The 14,814-nt window shown below is 35.7% G+C and overlaps 1 protein-coding gene across 1 annotated transcript in view; it reads left to right on the plus strand.

Annotated features, from left to right (window-relative positions):
- The window catches only part of GPR158 (G protein-coupled receptor 158), a 425,314-nt gene that overhangs the window by 37,435 nt on the left and 373,065 nt on the right, over positions 1–14,814 (plus strand).

Below are 14,814 nucleotides of genomic sequence, written 5' to 3' on the forward strand. Positions count from 1 at the left end.
GGAGGGGTCAACCAGATTATGCACATTTTTATGCAGTGTGATGATTGTTGAAACGTAGAAGCTATACATCCAGACATGCTGCCATCTGGTAGGAAAGCAATAAAGTATGGCAGGGCAATTTTTGAGAACAAGGAGAAAACTATACAGGGACCTGGATATGAAACATGTATACTTGTGTATGTTTTTCCAGTTTGCAGCTCCTATCTGTGCTCGATTTCATGGGACTCTGGTTGGTAAAGAATAGGCCTAGAGATCATACATGTGGAAATAAGACTGTTACTTGTCTTTTGTAGTTTCAGAGAAGAAATGCAATGACATCCTGATTTCATTTTCAGTATCTGTCTCTCAGGTCGCCAAATAATGGAAACAGCTGTACAATAAAATTCCTGATCTTAAACGAATACTTGGGCTGTCCTACCTTTGAGTCCATGAATTTGTGAGGAGAGTCAGCTTAACTTATTTAAAATACAGGGGATATTGCTATAAATGTAGTAATTTAAATTTTCAATTTTAATTTTTGCTCTTGTGAAGATGATTTTATGTAGTGCATTTTTTATCTTCTTACATGATCTTTATTTTTTAATTTTAATTTTATTTTAATTTCAGTAGAGTTAATATACAGTGTTATATTAGTTTCAGGTTCAATACGTAGTATAATTTTAAGGTAAGAAATTTTAAAGCAGAAGGATACTATCAGTGATTGCTTATTTGTGCCATTATACAGAGAAAAAAGTGCACAGGCATGTACACTGGTGTACATGCATGTACATATGCCCATTGCATGCTTCCCATGTGCAGCCTTCCCATATCCTGCCATATACAACCCATGTACTCCCATACCCTCATACCCCGCCACTCCCCAAATCTTCCACGGTTTCACACATCCCCACTACCTATACTATACCTCCTCCGATCCCCATACTCCCTACCACAATATCTCTCAACCCTCCCACCCACTAAAACCCCAAGAAATCCTTATAACTCCTCACCTCCCTCTAAATCCATCACATATCCCTGTGACTCCTACTTCCTTAGTATCCTCTGTACATTCCTGCATATTCCCATACCCCCTCCCACATTTCTGTACATCTTCACATAGCCAACCCTCCACACAGCCCTCACTTCCTTCTCTCCCCTCACCCCCAAATTGGGACTCAAATTATGTAAGTGAAAGGTGTTGGTCTTACCAATTCATAGAAGTTAGGGTCCTCTTTTTGCTTCCTTTCACTCTTTGTTCTCATGATTTTTGAACTTTTCTGAGTTTCCACTTCCCTTTGGATTCATTCTGTCGTTTCTAAAGATAGGAATTTCAATCACTGGTCAGTAAACATCTTTAGCTTGATTATTATCTCCATGCCAATAGCATATAGCTATTTAGCTTTGTCTTTCAGCCAGGGTGGAATTTTTTTCTGCATGGATGTTGTAGTGTGGCTATGGGCTCATTTCTATATAGCCTTGTTTCAGTGGTGTTCCTGGATGATTCAAATAAGTAGTCTGTCTACAAACAAGGAGGTATTTACTTTTCAGTTTGTTATAGTTGCTGCTTGCCTCCAATAATCTTGGTATAGTTTTTTGTTTGTTTGTTTTTTCCTTCTAGCACTTCTGTTTGACTAGATGGTTATATTGGAAGAACTTCTTTCTTCTTTTGGGAGGTTGATTTATTTTCATTGCGCCAAGATTATTAATTTTCTGGGTGTTGTGTCTTTTTAAAGCTTTCAAATAGGTTATTTCAAGATAAAATATTATCCTCTGTTCTGGTTAAGAAAGATTAGGTTGCAATGTGTAACTCCCATTATATATGGGAGCACTGTATTTATTAGATTCCTATAGGAAAAACTGGGAAAACATGTCCTATAAAACAGTGGACAGTTCTATGAATTTCATTTGAAAATGTTGTAGAAAGAGGCTTAATGATCAAAAATAATATCAACAAACACTGAATGTACAAAATGCATATTTTGACTTAGACTCTGGCTCTCTTCACCCTCTCCCCTGCTCAGGTGCTAGATGGAGAGTGGGAGATGTTGGTGTCCTGGCCCATGAGGTCCTTGGTGGGTAATCTGAATTGCACCGGCCTCTGTGGACCTCTTCACACTGTTGTGTTGGACTTCTCTAAGATTCTTCAGTTGATGCTTGTCACTCTAGGCACCTACAACCATTCCACATCACATCTTCAGTCTAGGGACTACCAGTAGTCTTTCAGTCCCTCCTTGTACTGATGTGAGTTGGAGACTAGGATCTGGCTTCTCTTGACATTTTTATTGCTTGGGAAAACAAAGGAAAATCACTTGTTCAGGGTATTTTTCATCTGCGCTGGCTCTCCTTTGTTCCTTGTCACATGTCTTCTGTTACGGACCCCAAAGATCACTGTGTAAACTGGCTTATTTTGGGAAGTACTTAACATGATTCATATTTCTAGGGTGTAGGGGCCTATCTTCATGAATATGCATATCATTAGAAACAGAGATACTCATCATGTTTATTGTGGGTTTTATCTTGCCAATGTTTCACATTCTTTTCTTGCAAATACTAGTGGAAGTCACACATTTTAGTTATATTGAGGCAAACTTTTCACTTTTGAAATGTTTCTGGTGTGTTGAATTTTTAGCCTGCAGGGTATCTTAAACCAGAATAGTGAGTCGGATGTTGGAAACAGACAAGTGGCATGTGACCAATGACAAAAGCCTCAGGAGCATTTTAGAAAGGCATGGGATGGTTTATGAGGAAATCGATTTCTCAATGAGTTTGGGTCCTTACAGGGACCCAAACGTTCCCTTAGGAGGCCACTATGTATTTTTCAAAGGGCAGAGTAAAACAGGATCTGAACCGACATCCTGAACTGGATTGCAGGATTATTCTGGTTGTTTTGTAAGTGACCAGATCATTGCAATAGGGATTTGATCATGTTGTCAGTGTTCATTTAAATAATCCTTGGCCCATTTTCATATTGTTTGCATTTAGTACACAAAATACTCTCTTACAGAATAGTTTTTAAAAACATTAAAATAATCAATATTCATTTTTGTTTTAAAAGTTTTCTTTTACTTTATTTCCATTATAAAAACTTTTTAATCATTATTTAAAGTAGGACGGTAGCCTTAAAACTTTTTAAGTATCTGCCCATTAATATATGTGTATTTTTCATCTACAAAGTATATGAGTCTTTTATTATATTTATATATTCTATATATCATAAATTAGAAAACTTAGTTTGAGATAAAGATAAAATGATATTTTGGGGGCGCCTGGGTGGCTCAGTCAGTTGAGCATCTGACTTCGGCTCAGGTCATGATCTCACTGAGTTTGAGCTCTGCATCGGGCTCTGTGCTGACAGCTCGGAGCCTGGAGCCTGCTTCTGCTTCTGTGTCTCCCTCTCTCTCTCTGCCCCCAACCCACTCGCATTCTGTCTCTGTCTCTGTCTCTCTCAAAAATAAATGAACATTAAAAAAATATTTTAATGTAGATTATATATTATAAAATTATATCTTTAATGAGAATAGTGAACTGATTCACAATTATGCTTCATCATTTTTTAAAAGTTTAATACCTAGTAATGCAGTGATTCAGAGGTCTCTAAGTTCAGTTTATTTTTTACTTTGTTTTAATGTCTGTCATGGTTGTTGAAAATATTCCTCACGAGAATATGTTATTCCAAATTAAAGAAATAAATTGTTGACTATGTTTTCTAAATTACAATGTTCATTTTTCGGTTCCATCTACCAACTTTACAAAGGTTTTTGCAAAATTCAGCTGGTAGTCTTTCCTCTAACCTGATGTCAGTTGGTCCTTACAAACTATTTTGAAAGTTAGAATTTAAAAATTTTAAGGGAATAGGTTAAAAAGTCCACTCAAACTTATGTGAAGAATATTTTCAAACAGATTAGACACTTTTATTTCCAACTTTATACAGTTAATGAGTATTAATAGTTTCTGGCAACAAAAACACTGAAAATGTTTCCAAATACTGTACCCATTTTCAAAATGCTCATTTGAAAAGGCTTTCTCATGGATTATTAAAATGTTACTTTTCCTTTGAAGGAACAGCTTATATTTTTGAAAGTACCTGCTGCATAGGCACTACTGACAACCACTTGTCATCGTGGAGCAGGTCAGCAAATTTGGGGCATTTTCTTTTGTTTTTAAAGAGTAATGCATAACTAATCTTTGAGTTTAGAAACAGTAGTTCCCTTTGAGATAACCAGAAAATCTTTGTATGGGAAAAGGTTTTCCAGGCCACATACCATCTCATTAGGAAGAATTGTAAATATTTTACAACTTAAAATATACTCTGTAAATACACTTAGATGGTCAATTGTAAATGGTAATACATTGAAATTTGAAAGCTAGTGAAGAAACCAGTTAACCATTGTCAATATTTCTGTCATGGAATTCCTAGCATTCCTTCAGGATCCCTCCAGTGATTTATCAGTATTGTGGTCGATGATATGTGGACTGAGTAAGAGCATTAATGTCAATCCAAGTCTTAAATTAGTAAAGCTTAATTTCTTTTTTTTAAATACAAAGGTTAAATATAAATAGAAGTTTTATTTTCTTTTTACATGCCAATTAACCTTGTGTCCTCTGCTGTGGGGACTACATCTTGAGGTTATCAGATTTATGGTTCTATCTGGAATCACCAGAATGGTTGTGTTGTTGGCTCAGCCAATGGTTTTGTATAGCTTTAAGATACTTTTTCTGATATCTCTTTTTTCTACTGAATGTTTACATGAGACTCTACTTGTAACTCTTTACTACATTAAATCTAATTAATTTCTAAAGATATATTTTTAGAAAGTTGAAAATGTAAGAAAAGATCTCATTTAGTATGCAAGAAAAGAAATTTAATGCAAAAATCTAAGGAAAGCAGAAGGAGTTAATCATTCTCTTTTTGAAAGCTGTTTCGTATACAGAATATAGCTTACTCATTTGGCTACAGCAGGATATAGAGTCCTTTTCCATAGATCTCTTATTTAATTCAATTTGACTGAGGGAAATTGCATAGACACAGCTGTGTGTTAGTTCTCTTCTTGTGGCTGCAATCTCACCAATCTCTTCTCTTTAAAATCTCCTTTTCTCTAGAAAGGTTCTGCTTTACACATGTTATTGTCCTCCTATCTCTAGAACTCTGCTGTTTTATATGATAGTCACTAGCCACATTATGGCTATTGAAATGTAAATCAGTTAAAATTAAACAAAATTAAGAGTTCAGGTCCTTCCTAGCCTGATTTCAAATGTACAATAGCCACATGTAACTAGTGGGTACCATATTGAACAGTGTAGTGGACAGCTATCCTCTAGAATATGGTCTAGCTTATAGTGAAGTCAAAACACAAAGATTATTGAAACTTTTCCAATCTCTGAATTTCCTCTTATAGTAACACTGACTTTAAATCCACTAAGGGACATTTAAGGAGAAACTTGAAATGAATTTTGGCTTATATAGGCATTCTTATGATCTACTGTATTAACTCAGTTGAAAATAAATACTGAGAAACTTGCAAATGATTTTTAATGCCATTATTTTACACTGAAAACTGTAAAAATCTTTTAGTAAATGGTGAAAAGTAAATACTGGCAATCTTTACATATTTAAATTTCTACTGTATTTGTAGTGAAACTTTTCTTTTTCCTTTTTGCTAATACAAAACATGGTTAACGTGAAGTCGTACTCTCCTGCTGGAATATAGGGCGATGATCAGGTGTTCATTGGTGCTTAGCAGAACCTGACATATTTGTTGAATTAATGGAGGCAGCCCACTCTGTTGCTAGGTGGACTCCCTGTAACATACAGCCACTGCTTTTGATATTTCCCACTGGAATTACCCAAAAATTGAGTTAATTTTTTTTCTTCCTAGTAGTCATTCAGATATTTGAAGATTGCTGTCAGTCTGCTTCTAAGTCTTTCTTCCAAGGCTAAATATCCCCTGGTTCAGGCGAGTATCCTTACTTTACTAGACTTAACAAAAACAGGCCATACTACTACTGTATGGATCCATTTATTTCTGAAGTTGTAAAGCCCTAACGTGTTTGATTTTGTTACATAGTCCTTCTTTCTTAAATTAATAGAAACTGATTACAGTTTTCAGAGTTTTTCCACTATGCTCCTGAGAATTATTTGGACAAAATATCTGGAATTCTTCCCAAAGTAGGGTTAGGAATCACTATTCCAAATATCAGTACTGGGGTACATAAAAATTCAGTTAAGGGAAAGTTGGCTTTATCCTTTAGAGAAAAGAGGTTTTCAGCAACTGATCTAAGAGTTCAACAGTGGCTATCGCCATCTTGTGGTAGGGGAAAGAGAAAGACAGAGACAGAGACAGATAGGGAGAGGGAAAAGAAGTGGAAGGGAATCACTGGTAGGAAAATCTAAAATCACTATCAGAATACTGTATGTTTTTCCTAATGCCTAGTTGAAAACTGGTTTGTATTTAGATTCTGGTGAAATTGTGGACCACTATTTCTAACCTTGTCTCGTGCTACCCAGTTCTGACTTTAGTCTGTTCACCTCTAATTAGATACCTTAGGCTTCTCTGTTTGATGCCCAGTTTAAAAGTTTGCTGAACAATTAGTCTTGTTAATACTTATGGTTAACGAGATATATGTTTTATCTTCCATTGGACACATTTTCTAATAGATTAATTCAAATTCATTGTTTTCGTTCATTCAATGTATATTTATTTAGCAATGCTATATTCTAGGTATTATTTAATACAATGGTCAACAAGACAGAGGAAATCTATAACTGAAAAGAAATCATTTCATTCTAGAGGGAACCAGAGAGCTTAAAATTATATCAATTGACTTTAGCTTTTTAAATACTAACTTTGCTAAGGGACTAAAATACATATAGTAATTTTTGAGACATAGGAATGAATAATCCCTATTATTAAAGATAAGTCTTCACACATCTTCCAGAAGTACAAGAATTTACTTATTGAATTGGCAAATGGTAAAAAAAAATATAATGCTTAGTGTTGGTGAAGTTTTAGCAAAGTGGACATTCTCATGCAATATTGATAAGGATGCAAATTGTTCTCAGACTTTCTGGAAATATGGTAAAATGTATCACCATTGTGAATTGCATTCTTCCTTATCCCATCTGTTCTTTTTCTTTCTACTTCTACTTTGAATAAGTTTTATAAGGGAATAATAAAAAATTGGCATAAATACATATGCATTGGACTACTTATTATAGTATATTGTTTATTGTAATAAAAATTTAGAAACAACTTAAATGCATAACAAGAAAGAATTGGTTAAATTAATTATGACGCATGGTAAAAACACAGTACTGTATTTCTATTTAAAATGATGATATTGGGGCCCCTGAGTGGCTCAGTCAGTTCAGCTACTTCAGCTCAGGTCATGATCTCATGGCTGGTGAGTTCAAGCTCTGTGTTGAATTCTGCTGACAACTCTGAGCCTGGAACCTGGTTTGGATTCTGTGTCTCCCTCACTCTCTGCCCCTCCCCTGCTTATGCTCTGTCTTGTCTCTCTCTCAAAAATAAACATTAAAAAAATTAAAAAAATAAAATGATAATATCATTCTTCATTCATTGATATGGAATGATATGTATGATATACAGTAAGGAAAAGAATCAGGTCCTCCAGCATGGTTTAAGAATTAATAAGAATTTTGGGATATAGAGTGAAGTGATATTATGCAAAAAAAGTCTTTTTGAGCTGTATAAGTAGCTGAGTAGAAAACTGGTAAGAAGCAGCCAACTTTTATACCCTGAAAACAAGCCCTTTTAATTTTAGGACATGAAATTTATAACTATAGGAATTATGTGCAGAGTGATTTCTGTAAGGCAGCTCATTACTTGTATAAAGTGGGTAGACTGAAAGGGATAGGGCACATGCAGTCTCAAAAGACAAATCTATCTTTTAACTGTTCATGGTATCTCTATCTAGAACTCTATGGAGCTGGAAAGAAGAGAATAGAGAAAGCGAGTCAATTTGAAGAATCCTGAGAGTATCTATGAGAAAGTGGCAGACTCCCTGTTATATCCAGAAACTCCTTTTCTTTTTTGGCTCCCAGTGAGGATTGCCAATGCAAACAAACAACCCCCTCCAAATCAAAGGTTACAGTTGGAAGTGGATGAATCCACAGTAAAAACTGTGGGTGGATTTCACTTTTCTGTTGTTTCAACTCCAAGATTTTATCAAAATCTTAAAAATAAAGCTTAACATTAATACTAATGACCACTGCAGTTTCTTAGTAGCACTTGCTTTTGGTCAAAAATTGTTCCACCTGCTTTGTTCCACGTGTTTTGCATACATAAATTTTATCTTTATAGTCTCCATTTTACCAATGAGATAGGCCTAGAGAGGTTCAATAACTTGCCTATAATCACACAGTTAGTAATTGGCAGAGTTGGAATTAGAATTCAGGTTTGCTTGATTCCAGAACACATTTTTTATGCAACTATCTTCTATTATTTTCTAGGAAACATATAATGGGATAAATCTATATTGGACTAAGAGTGAGCATGTACAGGGAGTTTTAGATTACAAAATACATTTAACTTTGGGGTTTGGATAGGAGAGATTAGGGGGTATTGTCCTATGTCGGTGTCACGTTAGACATGGCACATAGGCATTGCATTAAGTAGCCACTTTGAAAATCCCACATCCCTCTCACTGAAGAGAGGAATTAAGCCTAGGCTTTGGGTTTGTGTTTAAGAAGTGATTGAATTGACTGATGCTAACTTGCAGTGAAGGTCATAGCAGTTTGTTGTAGGGTTTTATTTGGGACCTTGTGCTGGTCGGAAAGTTCATCAAGTCTTTGAAAAATGATATAGGAGACAAGTATTTAAGAATAAGTAAATCATCAGGGGCACTTGGGTGGCTCAGTCGGTTAAGCGTCTAACTTCAGCTCAGGTCATGCACGATCTCACTCACGTTCCATGAGTTTGAGCCCTACGTTGGACTCTGTGCTGACAGCTCAGAGCCTGGAGCCTGCTTCAGATTCTGTGGCTCCCTCTCTCTCTTCTCTTCCCCCCCCCAAAAAAATAAAATAAAAACATAAAAAAAATAAAAAGAAAAGAATAACTCTCATCAAAAGTTAAAAATCCGAGACTAAAAAGATTTTGCTGAGTTGGAGAAATGGACCTGTCTATCAAGATGAAAGTTAGTAGGAACAAAGGTAAGATCCTGAATATGAATACAGAAATCTATCTTTTTGAACATAGGAAGAAAGATATGGTTTAGTTGCAGCACATGTGAACAGTAATATTTGGGAGAACAGTTGGAAGTTCTATATGAGTCAGTAGTATGGTATGGCTGCAAAACAGCAATAGCAAAAGCCAGCTTAGCCTTAGTCTAGGTCTTTGGAGGTTCACATCTCATTGTCTTCTAAACTTAACAGAAAATACCTCAAATAGTATGACAAGGAATATAGAAATTTAAAATAAAAGATCACTAAGGACTTTGAAACATTGGTTTTTGAAGACTCAAAGACATTAAAGATGTTTTTCCAGGGAAGAGAAGACCTGTGGATGATCTGACAACTGTTTTCAAACATGAAAGTAGCTATTAAAGGACTATTTATGTGTTTTCTGAAAGGACCCAGATAAGTGACTGACTTATCAGTAAGCCAGTAGGAACTACTGAAGGCTCTGTTTAGCTCAGCATAAGCGGAACTTTTGAACAATCAGAATTGTTCAAAAATTGAGAATATATATTTTTTAAACATGAATTTGTAAATGTGAATGTTGGAGTTATTTAATCACACAGTGCCAGGATGACTACTTCATGAGGATGCTATAAGCTTTAGTATTTTCAACAGTGAAAGGTACCACTTGACAGAATTTTGCAGGGTTCATAAAAATTTCACGCAACATGGTTATACAGTTGCACTTGTTGCCTCTTAAGCTTTCTGCATCCCTAAGGTTTTTTACTTCTAGCATACTGTAAAGGGAAACACTAAAAGGTGCTTCCACCCAAACACAACACTGATTTTCCTTGCATTGACGATACCTTGAATTCTCACACTGACTGTGAGATTTCTCAAACCTGAGATTTTCTGATTTTTCTCTGTGATAATGGTAAAGCAAACTGTCATTTATCTTTGCCACCTTCGTTTGAGTTAGCTTATAGGATTTTATTTCCAATTATTAAGCACTTTGGGCATGGTGATGCAGGACTAATAAATTTTGATGAGTGAGAAGGAAACACCCAGAGATATTCAGCTGACATTAGATTGTTAGTCTGGGACAACCTGAACCAGAAAGGCAGTATAGGGGAGTATCGTTCATTTTTTTTCCATTAAGCTAATTTGGTACTTTTGCTTATGAAGGAATCAGATACCTCAGAGTAGGAGAGAAACCCATTTTTCAACTATGACAAACTCATGATGTTTGGTATCTACTCCTGAATAACACTGCTTTGTATACATCCATATCACTATATTGTATCACCAATCTTGAACTTGTTGATCTATTGTACGAGACATCAGGTGTCAAACTGATCCAGCTTTCGGGTGGTCAAAACAAATTTCCAAGACATGTGGCAAACTCACATACAAATTTGGATTAAGGTCAGTATACAGAGTGTTCCATCTTGTAGGTGTGTGAGTGGCAGCCTCAGAAGTTTCTTGCCAGTGGTACTCTTGTTTTACTCTATGGCATGACTTGGGATGGTAGGAATGTCCAGTTTGAAACAGAACTCAAGGGATACGATCCATCTCCTTAGACAGAGGTTGGTGAGGGCTGTACATATTGTCCTGACATCAGCTAAGAGGGGAGGTAGGTGTTAAATGAAGGGACCCCCTTCTAGCAGGGAATTAGAATACAAGTCAGAGTGTAGAAATAAAACAGTGGTGAATATGGAGGATTGCAGCTCACTGAATACAGAGATACCAAAGGGAGCCACTGTGTTTATGATAGTATATAAATACATTTTAGACTCTAAACCATTGCTGAAGACAAACACCCTAAATACTCTCAAACTTCTCTGTGACCAAGGGTGAGAGTGGGTCCAATTTTAAGGTGGGAAATTAACAGCATATTCAGCTGGCCACAGTAGGCGGGGCAAGAGGGTTGACTTGCATACACTAATGGATATGAAGTCAAAGTAACACACTTTCTTGATCTTCTCAATTTGGTGAGAAAAGCTAGTGAACATATTTGGAATTTGTAGCTAAATTTATAATGGAGCCAATCAGGAGAAAAAAAAATCTACCTATTAAACCTTTGCTTTTGTCATATTCAGTAGCAGAAAAATTGCTACTTGTCCAATTCTAGATATGAGAAGCAATCAGAATATACAGTAAGTGCTTGAGGGTGACTCTTTTGGGGTTAAATATAGCTTTGCATCATTAGCTTATGTGGGAAAAAAATCCCATTATGACAGCAAATCAGATCTAATCTGGCACTCCCTCTGCTACAATTATATAAAATATGGTGGAAACTTGTCAAAGCTTTCAGTGAGAAATGAGGCTCCTGATGCTTGACAGCCCCCTTTTTGAGCACAGTGAAGAATCATGTTGCTTAGTTACAGCCTTTGGCTGATTTAGAAAGATTTAACTGACTGTATTATACAAGAGTTAAACTCTAGCTTTGATATCCCTTTTTCCTCTTAAAAGAAAAAGCCTTATTTACCACCTTTCTAATTTTTTTTTTTTTTGGTGTCTTTACCAAGTCATTTATGTGTATTCATCCAGGGCAAGTTTCGATTTATCATTATTTTTCCCTCCCCAGGGTTTATAGATTGAGAGAGAACAAGTGGGTGGTTGATGATACAAGCAGAACATAAAGTATTGAAATAACTTAAGTGCTTTTGCCCTCAAAGTAATTTGCAAGTGTCTGTTTCAAAATTGTTTGTCATTTGAAGTCATTATGTTTTTGCCCTTTTTCAGCTTACTCATAGTTTGGGTTGCTATTGTCTTTATAATGCACAAGAATGTGTGACATTTAATTAAATTTTTGTATTTCCAAATGTGAACTCACATATAGGTGTGTGGAACAGTGAATGGAACAGTGAATGGAACAGTGAATGGAACTGGTGAAACAGGTATAAGGGTAGGGCCTGGAATTGCAGCCCAAACACTGAAAACAGAAGGATTAAGAGGAAAAACAAAGAAAACTTTAAATGGATATTTATAGCAGTTATTGTGCATGAATTAGAAAAGTGTGTAAAGGGGGAATGTCAGATGTATCAGAGCCCAGAGTAAAAATAATCAAGGACTCATAAGTCTGGGGGAGACTTTAAAAGGCTTTTGATTCATGTATTGTCTCCAGAAAGTAGTATCTTATACTGTTTTAAATGTCCGCACATTGAAAGTAGATATCTACTTTATTTTTATAGCTCTTTAGGAAAGAGAGCTGTCCCTCAGCAGTGCTTTCTATTATCTTACCATAATTATTGTATTGAAGAAAAGCCATGATTTAATCTTGATTATGTAATTATTTCAGTAGATTTTACTATTGGCTTTTCAGTACAATCTCTGTTTCATGCATGCAAAAGCAGTTTTTCCTGCTGGTGTGTACAATTCCATGATTACCTGGAGGAAATTCTATAGGGTTGATTCTATATTTACATTTGGAGATAGGATAATGGATAATTGTCTCTGTAGACTTGGCTCCATTGAAATTCTAGTTCTATTGAAGCCCCAAATTCTTGGAACTATAAGGTGAGCCACTGTGCTTGCGGGCTTTGTTTATGTGCTGGTCTGCAAGTCACTTTCATTTGCTACCTTTTAAAATACGTTTGTCTCGGGGCGCCTGGGTGGCGCAGTCGGTTAAGCGTCCGACTTCAGCCAGGTCACGATCTCGCGGTCCGTGAGTTCGAGCCCCGCGTCAGGCTCTGGGCTGATGGCTCAGAGCCTGGAGCCTGTTTCCGATTCTGTGTCTCCCTCTCTCTCTGCCCGTCCCCTGTTCATGCTCTGTCTCTCTCTGTCCCAAAAATAAACAAACGTTGGAAAAAAAAATTAAAAAAAAATACGTTTGTCTCAAAAAAAGATGTTTGTCACTCTTAAAAACTGAGAACAAACTGAGGGTTGATGGGGGGTGGGAGGGAGTGGAGGGTGGGTGATGGCTATTGAGGAGGGCACCTTTTGGGATGAGCACTGGCTGTTGAATAGAAACCAATTTGACATTAAATTTCATATATTGAAAAAAAAATGTTTGTCAAATGCAGTCATTTTCAAAGTGTGTCCTAGGACCCCTAGGATCCTCAAGATCTTATTGAGGGAGTTTATGAAGTTAAAACTATTTTCATAATAATTCAAAGATGTTATTTGCATTTTGAACTGTTCATTCTTTTATGGGTATACAGAGGCTTTATGATATGATATAGAAACAGATTGAATGCAGAAAGAAATATGAAGCAGAAATGTAAACTAATGATTTTTTTGTTTGGGAAAATATAGTTATTTTTCATAAATATGTTAACATGTTATGGGCTTATTGTTATTTTTAAGTGAATTATTAAATATTTTCAAAATTTCTGAGTTTTAATATCCAATATGGTAAATATCAATGGATATAGTCAACATAAATAAAAGCTCTTTGGGATTCTGAATAATTTTCAAGAGTGTAAAGAGGTTCCAAGACCAAAGAGTTTGAGAGGTCTGATCTAGTGTATTTATAAGCTACTGTATAATTCTGATGTTGACTCTACTTCTTGGTTTCTCCTTCTTTCTCTTCCGTACTTTGATGATTCTGCTGGCAGATTTCCATACCCCCTCCATTTTCCCTCTTGATAATTTCAGCCTCAGGTCCCACTGAATTCAGTCTGTGTCCTCAGAATTGGCAGATGACAGAAAGACAACAATAACATTAGTTAAAATAGCAAGTTGTCTAAAATAAAATATCACATATTGTTTGTGTATTTCTAACTATAGTGACTGCATTCCAGGTAAAAATCTTCATGTATTATTTCACTTATTAGATAATTTGAATAAAAAAAGAAACTTTTAGACATTTCACGTTAATTTTTTAACAAATTTGACCAAAATATCAAAGGATGAAGTATATTGTATTTTACTCTTCCACCTTCCATGTTGGAATTTTAAATGTAAATTGAACCATTTACATGCTAAAGCATACGGAATCCTGTGGAATTCTGCAGCCCAAAAGACCAAGATGTCTGCTAGCTAATGCTGTTTATTAAAAAATGACATATTCAAGTAATGTCTGAAAATTTTCTTCTTAAGTTTGCTCTTATCATTGGGTAAGCTATTTAACTTTTGTTTTTAACTAACGGATTGTGAATTCAGTAAACATCATTTTTGGTGTTCAGTCAGGACATTCTTAGGACCAAATGAATCCCACGTATATATCTAAAATGAAAAGTCAATTTAATATTTTATTTCTTTGTTGAAATAGAGATTCCAGATTATTTTTTGGTCTTTAGTGAAAGACTTCACAGATTTTTCTTTAAACAGATTAAATTCTCAGTTGGTAGCTGTACAATGATATTTTGTTACCTTTGCAACTGTGATGAATGTGTTGCAGCTAAGGGCAGGGTAATGAGTGGGGATGAGTGGAAATGAAATCCTGTGCCTTTCCTCCTGGGCCAGGGTTGATTAAATCTTCAGTTATGAAAGTGCTCGGTAGCCAGGTCTCTCTGGTGGCAGTGTGTCGAGCTTTTCCTTTTCCTCACTTTCATATCCAGTCACTTGCAAAGTGTTATCAATTCTACCTCAGTAGCTCATCAGTTTGTTTTCTTCTCTCATTCTTACTACAACTGACTTTGTTCTAGTACTAATCATTTCTCGCTTGGATGCTTCCAGTACTGTCCTGTGTTCAGTGTTATTCCTTTCCAATTGATCATCTGCACTGCTGCCAGTGTGATTTTAAAAAATACGAT

This window comes from Lynx canadensis, chromosome B4, assembly GCF_007474595.2.
Source record: "Lynx canadensis isolate LIC74 chromosome B4, mLynCan4.pri.v2, whole genome shotgun sequence".
NCBI classification, from domain to species: Eukaryota; Metazoa; Chordata; class Mammalia; order Carnivora; family Felidae; genus Lynx; species Lynx canadensis.